Source organism: Carassius auratus, chromosome 2, assembly GCF_003368295.1.
Source record: "Carassius auratus strain Wakin chromosome 2, ASM336829v1, whole genome shotgun sequence".
NCBI classification, from domain to species: Eukaryota; Metazoa; Chordata; class Actinopteri; order Cypriniformes; family Cyprinidae; genus Carassius; species Carassius auratus.
In genome coordinates, this window is record NC_039244.1 from 17,833,181 (window position 1) to 17,845,888 (window position 12,708).

Genomic DNA, 12,708 nt, shown 5'->3' on the forward strand with positions numbered 1-12,708 from the left:
ACTGTTTTATTACCAGAAATCTTCTAAATTACTTCTTTTATTTTTAACATAAGAAAGCAACTCATACAGGTTTGGAACGACATGAGGATAAGTAAATGATGACAGAATTTACATTTTTCAGCGAACTATCTGTTTAAGAGAAGGTCTGCACAAATACAAGAACTTATTTTAAATGCAAAATTGATTTGTGTGTGTTCAATAATTTCTTCTTTGCAAAACAAACATTTTCTCCACAAAACTCAGTTCATGCACTTGCAAAATGCACTTTCGCTCGCTCAAAATATGATCTTTCTCATGCAGAATTGTGGCAGAGATATAATTCCATACAAATCAACCTTCCTTTAGCAACTTCTACTGAAAATTTGCAACACTGGACGCGATGCAGCCTGGGCCGCATTAATGCACTGGCTTAAGCCCAGGGCCCCGTGCTGGGGGAGGGCCCCGATGATGCTGGAAAATATTGTAATCTGATTTTATAATTCTTTGGCTGTCCCTTTAAAATTACGCTTTATCGCTTTGTTTTGAATGCACGTGCGGGCGTTGCAAGTCCTGCTCGAGAAGTGTCAGTCTAACCCTCAAACTCAATGAACCCTGCAATCATCAGTCACATCATTCAGCTGAAAACTTTTTGTGGTTTTACTCACTAGAACAGTCTTCTTTCGCCTTTGGTTGCTGGTGACTTGAGTGTATAACATAGTTTTTGGACTATATATAAACCAACGGCAGCATGTGTCAGAAGGAGGTGGAATCACACATTGAGAAGTGAGAAACACAAACAGTTTGAAGAGCTGAGTCAGAATTTCACAATAAAACACCAGAGCTATACCACGTCGTAATATAGTTTTTTTTTTTTTTTTTTGCATATTGCACTTTGTGCATATATTCCCTCTAAACGCAAGATTCGCACAGATGTGTACTAGAAAATAGAAATGTCAATAACTGGTTTATACAAGTCAAAAGTCTAATTTAATTTGAGTTTAACCTTTCTAAATTGCACCAACAGAAGTCATTTTTAAGAGGCTGGTCAGGTAGAAACAGCTGCCACCCCCATTACAGCTGCCAATCAGGGTTATTATAGTTAACAACAACAACAAAAAAGTAACAAAAATATATTATTTAATACATATATTATAGTTAATTAAGTCTTTAAATATAAATATATACATTTATTGTATATAAAACCCTTTTTTTTCATTTAAAAAGGGAAACTGAAATAAAAAACGATATTCAAAATATTTCATTTATTTTAATATTAAAAAATAAAATATCTCAATGATATAAAGCAACACTGCTGCCCTTCATTTTTTTAAATTCACGGTCTCTGCAACTATTGTCCCTCACTACAGAAATTACATTGTGTCCAGGGGTTTCACAGACGATATAGTGGCTCAGGACTGTTTTTCAAAGCACATGTAATCCTATTAGACCTATTAGAGAGCCGTAGGGTCAGTGCAACAGGGACAGGGTCAGAAACAGGATACATTCTGTTTTCAGTAGGACACTACTGTCAACTGGAGTGGCTCTGAAGGGGAAACATAGGAAGGGTGAAGACAGATGACTGATAAAAACTCAATCAGCACCAGCCCAAGCATATTTACATTAGATAGCAATGCATGGTGGAACCTTTGGGATGACTCTCTGTTGAAATTAATTCCTGACAGGCATCCAGAATGGGAGCCTGCATGGCTGCCTTCATCTCCTGTTCTTTTTCCTTTCCCGTTCTAAACAGATATGTATAGATTTCTGCCTTTTCCCTTTGCTGATTAAGAGGTTGAGCCTTAACCCTCAGTAGGTGTTTATTCTGCAGTAGAAGTCAGAGCTCATAGTACTGTGTTTTCAGGTCATATTTCAATATTGTGAAATATAACAATTCAGAATATTTTATATTTTAACATATTTTATAATATGTTTTACATATTTGCTGCTCAAGAAACATTTCTTAATTTTTATCAATGTTTAAAAACAGTTGTATTGCTTCATATTTGTGTAAAAACTGTGATGCATTTTTTCAGAATTTGGTGAACAAAGTTCAAAATAACTGCATTGTTGATCAATTTAATGCATCCTTGCTGAATAAAAGGATGAATTAATGAATAAATAGGTAATCTCTGCTAAAGAAAATACTTTGGACTCACCTGTGACTACCATGTGACATTCGTCCGGTCTTCCTAAAAAAATAAATACAATTCCTGCTTAAAGCGGAATTATACATATCATAATTATCCCACTGTTGCTTGCTCTTGAATATCACTGCAGTGATGCCATGCATTAAGTGAGAGATGCTCAGACCTGATGAAAGAAGTGAGAAGTTCCCAACAACCTCTTAATAAGAAAGTGAATGATTTGTATTTTCATGTAATTTTGATCATACGTCATGTCCTCCTTTTAGCTCCAAAACAGCATGAAAAAGGCAGCAAATTTAATAAGGCAATTAAAAGGACATCCTGTGTTATTACAATACGTGACCAGAGAAATAACATCCTGCCCTACTTTGAGTTCATTTTTAGCCCAGCTCTAAAAGTGTCATGTTTTCAAGTTATTTTTACTGACCTTTCCTGCACATTTCGACCATTATTTAACTAATCCACCAATCACAGGAAAGAACACAATAGACAGTCCTGAAATTTAAAAGCATGTTGTCATGGTGACATTATACCAATATTGTAAAGAAGCGATTACTGAGCTTTTGCAATTTACCCTCACGATTCTCCTCCTTATCATTCATGCTTATTTGCTCCTAATATAAATGTTTGTAAAACCGAGAGAGTAATTTGCAAGGAAATTAAGGTATTAAATCTGACAAGACAACTCTAATGGCACACAGCAAAGACCAGATGTCTACTAGTCCTTGTTGGATGTTTAACCATCTATAACCCATCACCTACATATTTTTCTCTGACCAAAATGAACACAAACGCCTCCCAAATACAAGATAAGGGGCAAAAAGGATTAAACTGGGTCAATCACGGCTGTAAAATAAATGAAAAATGTTGATTGCAGCATTATATTTACCTAAGGTTTGCTCACGTTGCAATAGATTTCTTTTTACACATTTTTCATTTTAGTTGAGTTTATGAATGCAGTGTCCAATCAGAGGCGTTTTGATTCATCATCGCAGAGAAGGAGAGCTGTTCGTGGCCTAGTGGTTAGAGAGTGGCAATAACATTCCAGTTATTTCAGAATTTCATGTATTAAAAGTGGTCGGCAGACTGTTGATGATCCAATATAAGTAGTTCCAGTACATCGTGTAATCACTATTACATCAGATTATACATTCTCATATAAATGAGTGTTACTGTCATTGGCTTTCAGTCTGAATCATCATCCTGTCCTTGTCAATTGCCCATTCTATATATGTACATGTGCATCTCAAAAATGTGAATATTATGGAATAGTTCTTTCTTTTTTGTAACTTAATTCAAAAAAGCAAACGTTCTTATATTCTAGATTCATTTCACATAAATTGAAATATTTAGGAGTTTTTTATACAGCACTCTGTGAACAGCCAGCCCATTCAACAATGACCTTCTGTGGCTTACCCTCCTTGTGGAGAGTGTTGATGATTGTCTTCTGGACAACTGTCAAGTCAGTAGTCTTTCTCCTTATTGTGGTTGCATGTTCTAAACTAGCCCAAGAGGTACCCAGTATTTATCCTCAAAATTAATCAAACTAATCAAGCTCAAAATGGAACATTCAAATTTTTTTGGATACTGAATGTATACTAATGTATCCTAAGCTTTACGTCTCAACCATCAGAATTAAAACAAAAAAACTCTTGAAATATTTCATATTCTATTTTTTTTATGCACTTGTATGTTCTCTGTCAAATAAAAGCAAACAAACAAACAGACAAAAAAACACTTTCCATGATGTTATAGAAACCTGTTAGTTCTCACAGATTCCCTTTTCATCTGTATGTTTGCTGCATCAGATGAATCATCTAGATTCAATCCATTGTGAAATTCAGTCCATTATGTTTCAGCTTTTATGTATTTTACATAGCAAAGGCGTTGGTGTCTTTTTCACGTCGAGTGGTGACGAAGATGGTGTACCTGACATTTGGAAGGGTTTAACGCTGTGTTCCCACACATAATGGTGGTGTTTCTTAGAACAGAGGATGTAAACAGGTTGTAGGGCAAGAGGGATTGGGGATATTATTGTGCCTCCTCCTCTCTCTCATGTTCATCAGGAGGGGAAAACATCAGTCTGACTACGCATTATGTGATTTGTTGTAAGACATGGTCTGTGGCTGTGTACACACAGAGAAACAACACTTTTCTATGCCAGAACACAAATACATGGGCAACATAGCATTTTCAAATGTAATATGAATGTAGCCCCAGGGATCATTGATTGATTTTCTGTATTGTTCTACAGAGAAATGGGTGTGTTAAAGAAATATTTAAAAACAAATTACGTTAAGTCAAAGGCATTTCTGGCAGAATGTTGATTACCACAAAAACTAATTGTGACTTGTGTATTAAAAAAGCAAAAATTGAGGAGCGCTTAGAAAGGAGCCAATTTTTGTTTAAATGTGTGTATTATTTGAGTTGTAAAGTTGTTTTCATAATTTTAACACTGATTTTAGAGATTATGGTTTTTTGTTGTCATGGCAGCAAAATTGTAAAAATGTCCAAATAATTTTTGCTGTAATGCACATTGTAGCATAAGTGCTGTTGAATTAGGTTTTACTGAACCCAGAATATTCCTAAACATATGTTATTGGACATCTTATCTGAGCTGTAAGGAATGTGAGGCAGCATAAACATATTTATCACCTTGTTTAACACAGTCCTGTTTCCTACCAACACAGTTCTCACTGATGACCAGGATGTGTATGTTTATTGACATAGTCAACTCTGTTTTTCTATGATCTCCTTTCAGCTTAGAAGCTCATAAGTTCAACAGAACTACACCCCAATATTTTCCCTTTTCTCTCTCAAAGACTTTCCTAGGTCTTAGAAAATATAGTTAAACTAATACAGTTGTGCTACTACTACCTCAAGTGTCAAATACAGATTTATTTCCAATACATTTTAATAATACAAACTAATAATTTTCCAAACCTCTTTAACCTTACCTAAAGGAACTTAGAAGCAACCTTGTATCAAATTGAGTGGTTGGCATAAACAGCATCAGCATACCACTCATGTTTTACTAGATCTAGTTGGCAAAACCCTGCATTATAAATACATAATACTGTGAATATTTTCTTGGTAAGCAAGTTTTCCTCAAATATCGCTGCTGCTAATGCATTAATGCATCAGTGTGAGGCTGAGAGTGCAAGTCAGATTCTAGTCTACAGTATATACTGTATAAACACTAAGAAAAATTTAAATTTTCACAAAATGAACCCTGACAGGGAAATCAGGACCCTGACGTAAAACAGAACAACTCTGTACGTTATCTCATTTTTTTATACAACTGCTTACCAAATACACAAATGGACATGAAATATTGATTTGAGCTGAAATTATTTTATTATGTGAGAGTAAAGAGACCGCAGAGCATCCAGGATCACTAAATTAAATCAATCAAGTTGATTAAGTTCAGTCCTCTCTGTACATAACATTAAATTACACAGTTTATAGGTAATAGACTTAACATAATTTAAAGCAGGTAAAATGTTTACTACAAAAAAAAAATATTTCAGCTTGAGCCTTGTTTTTTCTTAGAAATAAAATCATTTTATAGAAGCATTTACATTTTTTCTTCTGTTAAAACTTGCATGTAAAGTTCTTCTAATTTTTACAGGAATTTGATGGTTTTTATGACTTTATGTTATAATGACAGTGAGGTTGTAAAATCGTTTAGCTGAAAAGGTTAGTAAGCAATTTCACACTACCACACATGCATATTGTCTTGCCATGTTTTATAATGGTATATTTACCAGGACGAGATTCACAACGAGGAACAAGTGAATACATTTTTCTTTTTTTCTATGTTCTGGATATCATATAATGTCGATTTACTGCCTACAAGCCAGCTTTTCAAATATGCAAAGTGCATGCCAATGTTTAGTGCGCGCACGCTGTCTCGGTCCATCGTTCCAGTCCATATTTCCCTTGTGCTCCATCTGCTTCAACTGGCGCAAAGACAGAGAGAGAGAGAGAGAGAGAGAGAGAGAGAGAGAGAGAGTGTGTGTACAGAGTGTCAGTGCACTAGCTACAACCAACGTGGGGACAAAACAATAAATAAATAAAAAAAGTCTCTCATTTTTATTCTCCTCTTTTTCTCCGCGAGAGAGTTAAAGACTAGTTAGTGAGGTTTGCGGAATCCTCTTCACTTCGCTCGATTGGTGAAGCAAGGCAACTGCTCTCCAGAAAAGCGACGTAATAAAGACTGCATGTGGACCTTTTGGGCTAGAAGTCTCGCGGTAATCTTCTGCAGTGTTTCAGCAAACGCCCCTTGAATCGATCCGATTTACTGATACGAATCTGTCAGAATAAAGGCTCGCAGTGAGGAGTAGTAACGTTACTGAGAAACTAACCGCGCTACGGCGAAAGCCCACTGTCAGCAGGAGGAACCTGGAAAAAGTACAAACAGAATTCTCCCCTTTATGAACCCTGGAAATTTTTGCAGGAGCACCATATGCAATTTATAAGTCTGTAAACAGTGTATTATAACTATAAGATCTTTCCATCTGAAAAATATAACGAAAAAAAAATCTCGTTCAGACGCTAAATCGATTGTTTCGGCCTGCGCTCTGTGTGCGCAGCCATTCCTATCCGTGCCTCGCCAGTTTTTCCCTTTTTTTTACCAAGCTTGTAGCAATCTGCGCAAGTGCTGGACAAATATATGCAATCGGTCAGAAATGATTCGACCGGTCATTGTAAATGTTGCAGTCCGCGTGCTTTATACGTGTGTATACAGTGAGTGAATGTCGCTGCACGCGCTATCATTAGCTTAGCCCTCGAGCGTGTTTCATATCAGCATCAGTAAGTGCGCGCGACAGCAGAGCAGCGCGAGCGGATTGAACACGTTGAACTTTCCTCTCCGCCCATTTTTTTTCTGAGGGGGGTGACAGAGGGCTTTTTCTTTTCTTTTTCATTTTTATCTTCCAAAACAGCACTGGACTATTAAAAGAGATCGTTTACCACACCAAGACGTATACGGAGGGGATTTCTCGACAGATTTCGTTTTCCCCGGGGGCAAAATGCGGCTGTGGACTTTGATTGTTTTGGTTGCGTCTCTCTACACTGTTTGCAACTGTCAACAAACAATTGGAGAAAGTAAGTGTAACTTAATGTCTTTGTTTGGTCTTTTACATTGTTACAGGTTTAATACTATAGGAGTCTTGTCTGTTTAAATATAACTCTACAAATGTTACCGACCGCTCTAAAAGGGAAAAGGGTATTGTAGCTCTTGACCACTGTGACACATTTGGTAAAGCAGAGCCAGACAGAAGGACATTGCAGGGCAAGGGGCGAATAAATCAAATATCGGGTCGTTCTGATTTAGATTAATCGTTTCAAACTGGCTTTAATGGTACGGTCGATTAAATGAAGTGTGCGCCTTGACTCTAAAACCAGATTATCGATGGTTTGCGGACAGCATTGATCTATTTGTAGCTCGAACCGCTAGTAAAGGCTCGGGAATGGTTTTCAAGTTTAGCCAGGCCCCTGTTTCATGCAGCCATTTGCAGCGTTGACAGAGTTGCAAGAGGATTTTAAATCCTAATCAGATTGGTCGAGACCTATAGGGCTGTGTTTTTATTTATTGTTCAAAGAAGCCATGAAACCTGACTGGAGGTCCGTGATCCGATCTTTATGAGTTTGGAAAGTGCAAAACTAGTGCTAGTGCTCCCAGATGTCCTTTTAAAATGTAGCTTTCAGCACAGTAAAACTATTGTAGAGTGATATCACTGGGCCACAACTTTTATTAGCTAAATACTCAGAAATTTTCGTTAAACGCTGGGCAATCAATTCGGAACATCTGATCAATAATTCTTTATTTATCAGTCACTTATTTGATGTCAACTCAAGGCGGTTCACTTTGAAGACTGGTTGTATGAATAGAAAATGTTTAATTTTAATGCTAAATATTGGATTGCTATATTTTATCTGCCTGATTATAACTATTTATTCTAAGTGTATTCTTAATGTATATTGGCTTATTTAAATGCTTAATATACTTGTATTATTTTCTTAGTGATACTTTATGTTAATCCCTCAGCATAGGAAGAATTCGTAAACACACGCCATATATGTGCTGGTAATTGGTTTTAATGAGGCAGAAGTCATTTAAATTGTACTGTAATTATGTACCACTTGTTGTTTCTTGTGCTATTGGAAGACTTCCTGCAACAGCTAAATAAATATGAGCATGCTTTTGACACACTTGCCTGTGTTCAGCTCCAAACAAAACATTGGCTTGTCTTCAGTTCACCCAACAAATGAGTTTTAACATGTTAGTTATGGAAAGTTATAAAATATAGGAGTATTTTCGGCATTAAGGTTTTCTATGGGGATGGACATGCAAATTTTTTTTATCTTGTTGTTTTGCAGGATTCTAATTCTAAATATAGTGTTAGTTTGGATGCAATTTATGCATTCAAAGTTCTGCCAGTTTCCGTTTTGGGACTCTCTTCCCTGTGTATCACAGTTAAGATACTGTATGTCAGGACAGTATGTTTAAAAAGTTAAGATTTGCATATGTTTGAAAAACTAATAACAAGCACTCGATGGAAAGTTACAATTGCTTTGGTAACTTTCTGATGTGTTCTGATAACTTTCTTGCCCCCTTCTTGTTCCTCTCAGGCTTGTAGTGAACCACTCTAGGGAAAGGTGGAACTATTTTAGGGCCTCAGTTCAGTCTCGTCTGGACTGGAAATCTGCTCAGAGCCCGGCTCATCTTGGAACATTTATTAATGCAAAGCTCAGCATGTGTCTTAAAGTGGGGTTGAAAAGACTGAGACACCCAGCCAGTACTTTTTTATTGAATAATTCTTTCAGTGCTACAATTTGAGTGAAAAATGTTTGAAAAATCAACTAAAAAACAAAAGCAAGAATGTTTTAATGTTTGGTTTGTCGCCCTTTTGCTGCAATGATAGCAGCAAACAATATGAATTCTCGAAGTAAAACCTGATGATCATGGTTTCAAGCTTGATCTGAGAATGATCTAAACAGCATCTTGTTCTTAAATGGAAAATAGAATATCTGACCGAAAACAAAACAAAAAAGGGAGTTAACTTGCTCAATATCGTAAATTTCCTTGTTTGAATTATTGACTTGCAAATAATGCATAATGTTTCAACGTTTGTTTTATTCAGATTATATAAAAGTTTTCAATATCAAAATACTTCATTTATTTCATTAACCTCGTTTATTTCAAAAATTATATTTTGAATCCCAGATTTGCAATATGGTTTCAGATTTTGGATCCCTCTGGCTGTATGTTATTAATAATAAACCATCCTTATTGTCTTACAGATTTAGATTTTTTTCACGTTTAATTAATGTATTTTACTTGCAGTCTAGTTTTACTATCAGTCTTCCTTCCAGTCAGTCATTTAGTCTGTAAGTCTTTATTTGGCCAAACTAATAGTACAGCTGTCGCTCTTAACATTCTTCTGTCAGTCGTGTGTCTTTACAGACAAGGACGGCACATAACAACATAATTTATACCTCTGCAGACAAGAATCTGAAACCGTTTGACTGAATCACCTGCTTGGTTACATCGCTAATTTCCGAAAACTGGTTGTATATAATTTAACAATTATCAACCTTGTCAAGTCGTTGCTGTCATGGCATGACCATTAAAGCTGTGAGAAATCATTTCAAATGTATTTGCCTCACCCTGGCAGCTGGCCTGTGATCTCCATGATCTTGCGGTTCGTTGTACTTTCTGATTGTACACCTAGTTAGTTTCTATTATGATCCACCTTGTGATCATCTCATTCAAACCGACAATTATAAGCTTCCCCTCAAGAGCCTTTTATTTGTTCTGTTTTGAAGTTTGTCACAGCTGTCTCACAAGGAGGATACTAAGTAATTCATATACTGAGTGGTTTATAGGATATTTGTTAACAAAAAGTCTGATTTAGTCACATTTCTTTAATCTTCATGTTTATTCATAGTTTGCATTCAGTACTAATATTCAATATTTCTTTGATGGAAAATCTGTTACTGGTTCAACTATTCATATTATTATAAAATCTACACAGCATGTTTATTTAAATCCAGTAAAGCACATTTATTGGTAATTTTGTCCAAAAAAAAAATCATATTTAATTTGAATGCTAAATTTTCTTAAATGAAATCCTAACCTTTTGAGTTATTGTGATTTCACATGCAGTTTATCTCTCACAAGTTTTAAAATAGATTCAGCTAGTTGCATACTCCAATCCGCTCATGCAAATTCTTGTGCAACAACTGTTAGACTCCGCTTTCTGCTGATTTTAAGAAAAATGTAGTGGTGGAAACCCACCCAGTAATATTGTTGTTCTCAGCTAGTTTGAGGACACCACAGCAGCTGGTGTGCAGGTGCATCTTTAAATCATCCCCACTCTCTTCTCTGCTCACTGTTATTAGTTGCCCAATCATTCTGTATGCTTAATTTATTGCCTTTATCCTTTGTTGCAGTCTTTTCTCACAGTGTGGGGTGGTTGATGGTGTCATATTTATGTCCCCAATGTGTTCAGATAAATTGCGTAAAATGATGTAATATGTTTTAAAGTATAAAGATATGAAGCATGTTCATAATTGTAGTTTGGCCCAATGCATAAAGCATGTCTGGAGGAATTCCATGATTGTTAAAGTAAAAATTAGATTGTTTGATATGAATATTATTTAATGTATATTTATTTGTAATTTGCTTTCTCAAAAGGCCATATTTTTCAATTACAGTTCGGTTTGATGTGATGAACCTCAAAAGAGGAAGTGGGACAAGAGGTGTGGAGACACGCCTCTTTTTAAGACTTCTGCTTTTATTTGCACACTTAGTTCTTTCCTGTGTCCTGGTTGAAATGTTAGCCATTGTTTCTTTGTCTTGTTTCAGAGGATAGTGTGTACTTTGTGTGGTTTGGCCATTTGCCACATTTATTATTATTGTTATTTTTTTTATTCAAGAACATTTGCATTATAAATCTTTTGACAGAAGATTTATTTAGGTATCTTAATGGTGGCTGCAAAGGCAAACACACTTATGCCGATTGAATGCATATTTCAATCAATATGACAGGTTAAAATATACTGTTCAGGTCTGTAACAAAGTAGGACTAGCTGCAGAGAAATCAGCTTTACCATAAATCACTACCTCAATTACATGCCTTTTCTTCTTAAGACATTTCCTTTTCTTCTTTTTAAAGCATATTTTAAACCTGTAGTTTACTTTAAGGTCAGCTTGTTAAAGTTATGATTTATGTTTTGATCTTTTACATAAAACTATTTAACTATTTTAACTTAAATAAAACACATTTTAATATGTAAAAAAATAAAATAAAACATTTAACGTGTATAAAATAACACCTTCCTAAAACTTGCTTTGAGAATTTTAAAGTAGTAAATAATAAAATTTAAACGTAAATGCATTAAATGGATGGTTAACTCAAAAATGAAAATTCTGTCATTAATTGCTCACCCTCATGGCGTTCCAAACTCGTAATACCTTTGTTCATCTTCGAAATTTAAATTAATGGTGTCATATGATGAGGTAAAGATTTTCCTTTCTCTTTGGAGTGTTACAAGCTCTTGGTGCATGAAGAAGATCTGTAAAGTAAAGAAGACTAAAGTCTCAAATCCAAAGATATATTTTTTATCAAAGTCAAGACTCTGCCACGCCCCCTAAAACGGCTCTTTTAAACACGCCCCCACATGTCTACGTCACTATGTGGAAATATTTGTGTAATGCCGCCCAAATGTTCACGCAAAGAAAGAAGCCGTGGTTTCAGTAACTGCAGTTAGTGTTGAAGCAGCCACGTCAGGGAGATGCTGTGTGCATCTAGGCAAAAGCAAAAGCACTTTATTTGTCCTTCTGAATGTAGATGCATTTAGAAATTGTTAAGATTACTTACAAGTTACAACAAAACAGCAACACATTTTATGGATGACCGTTTGTGAACCTAGGAGAGGAGGTCATTCTGTCTTTGCTAAGACAATCTGGGGCTTGAAAGTATGTTTTGTTATTAGTTTAACTATTTGCTATTGAATGTTCAAATGGGGAATGTTCTTGTCGGAAGGAGGGACTTTGTAGAAACCGTTGAGTTTGATAAAGGCAGGGCATAGAGGACCTACAATAATGTACAGTATTTAAAAAAGTGGTGTTTTTTGAACATTACAGCATGTCAACATATTCTGTTACACCAAATACACAAAATAATGATCTTTAAAAAAACATTAATTGACCCCTTTAAGATATTTTTGATATTTCAGGATGATCATTTTTGGTTGAACTTTTGTTTTTGTATTTAAAATAAATTAAATTAAGTATTTTTAATACTTCTCTTACTAATAATCTCTTAAATTAATGCATGATTGTAACTTAAATTGCTCATTGTTAGATATTCAGGGTATAAATTTGGCGAGCGTCATTCAGCGAGTGAATGACAACACACAGACAGCCAGGACACATCTCATCTCACTGTACCACCGTTCCTTTCATGTGCTTCAACAATACTCTTTTCAAGTGCCTGGCACCCCAATTGTACATAGTGTATGCTAAAAATAAATGTAACTGTAGAGGTATTGCACATTGTGTGTGTGTGTGTGT